This window comes from Amphimedon queenslandica, unplaced genomic scaffold, assembly GCF_000090795.2.
Source record: "Amphimedon queenslandica unplaced genomic scaffold, v1.1 AMPQUscaffold_4939_Cont23085, whole genome shotgun sequence".
Taxonomy (NCBI): Eukaryota; Metazoa; Porifera; class Demospongiae; order Haplosclerida; family Niphatidae; genus Amphimedon; species Amphimedon queenslandica.
In genome coordinates this window covers 1-1,602 of record NW_003554752.1, presented here as the reverse complement: position 1 = coordinate 1,602, position 1,602 = coordinate 1, and the positions used below count along the sequence as shown (strand labels likewise).

Sequence of the window (1,602 nt, the reverse complement as noted above, 5' to 3'; positions counted from 1 at the left end):
CTAGCTTGCAAAGCTACAATAAATAGAATTATCAATAAAAACAAAACTGCATTTAGTAATGGAAAAATAGCAGTGCTATCTGGTAAAATCAATAATGGCAAGTTTCCTACTCGCTTATTTGTTGAAATCCATGCTTCACTTAAGCTGCCATACACCAGGAAAACGAGAACATCAACTTCCATTGCAACCGAGTCTGGAATGAGAGAAGGGAGATAAAATTACCTAATTACTAGAACAAGTAAGTTCCTAAAGAATCAAAAGATATGCACAAATATTTAAAAAATATTTGAAGTTCAATGCATAATTGATAAACAGTGCATGGTAAAAATTTAAAAGCAGCACAAGTGGTACAATTTTTTTCAATTCCTTTTAAGTTTCGGTATTTATAATTTAAAGACAGACATTACTGCATAGCCGGTAATTTTCGTGGGTTGCAAAGTTCATGGATTTTGCGGATTCCTTATTGATTCATGAAAATTAATTTAACACGGTACCTGCATGGTACAAGTGGTAGAATTCACGAAATTAAAATCTGCGAATTGGATTGTTAGTAGATTTCGCAAAATATAGGACCCAAAAAATTACCAGCCATACGGTATTATATGTACATGTATTACAAAATGCTTACTGATACTGCATTGTGTCCATTCTACAGGTACAATGGATAACAAACAGTAGTCCCCCAACTCAACAGTCAACAATCATATGATTAACACATGTCAGGCTGAGGCTGTCCTTGCCTGTAGCCAATCTATAATAAAACAGTCAAAAAATTATAGCTACATGTACATGACATCAACTAACTTTCTCTAACACAAGCATCCGTGACTACAAGACGCACCTAAAAGTGTTCAAATTAAGTTGTTAGTACTTGTACTTTACCATAAATATCAATAAATGACTTTAAAATACACAAATCCCGATATACATGTACAAGAGAGTGGCGACTCCGCCCCATCCAACAAAAGCAGGAACTGGTCCATCACTACAAGACGCACCTAAAAGTGTTCAAATTAAGTTGGTAATACTTGTACTTTACGGTAAATATCCATAAATCCCATTAAAATACACAAATCCCGATATACAAGGGAGTGGTGACCCTGTCCCGTCCAACAAAGATCAGGAACTGGTCCGTCACTACAAGACGCACCTAAAAGTGTTCAAATTAAGTTGTTAGTACTTGTACTTTACCGTAAATATCAATAAATGACTTTAAAATACACAAATCCCGATATACATGTACAAGGGAGTGGCGACTCCGCCCCGTCCAACAAAAGCAGGAACTGGTCTATCACTACAAGACACACATAAAAGTGTTCAAATTAAGTTGTTTGTACTTGTACTTTACTGTAAATATCAATAAATGACTTTAAAATACACATATCCTGATATACAAGGGAGTGGTGACCCTGTCCCATCCAACAAAAGCAGGAACTGGTTCGTCACTACAAGACGCACCTCAAAGTGTTCAAATTAAGTTGGTAATACTTGTACTTTACGGTAAATATCCATAAATCCCATTAAAATACACAAATCCCAAAATACAAGGGAGTGGTGACCCTGTCCCGTCCAACAAAGATCAGGAACTGGTCCGTCACTACA

The 1,602-nt window shown here is 36.0% G+C and overlaps 1 long non-coding RNA gene across 10 annotated transcripts; it reads right to left on the bottom strand.

Annotated features, from left to right (window-relative positions):
* Nucleotides 1-28: 28 nt before the first annotated feature.
* Nucleotides 29-1,596, bottom strand: LOC109592508 (uncharacterized). 10 transcript variants are annotated; one of them, XR_002190389.1, is made up of 7 exons: nucleotides 1,489-1,596; nucleotides 1,192-1,294; nucleotides 1,029-1,150; nucleotides 883-985; nucleotides 805-841; nucleotides 629-751; nucleotides 29-246 (listed from the first exon to the last, which is right to left on the bottom strand). It is a non-coding gene; the product is annotated as an uncharacterized LOC109592508 (long non-coding RNA). The 10 variants fall into 10 exon arrangements; XR_002190391.1 differs by having other exon boundaries at nucleotides 883-998; nucleotides 1,035-1,150; XR_002190390.1 differs by having other exon boundaries at nucleotides 1,035-1,150.
* Between the last annotated feature and the right edge of the window lie 6 nt (nucleotides 1,597-1,602).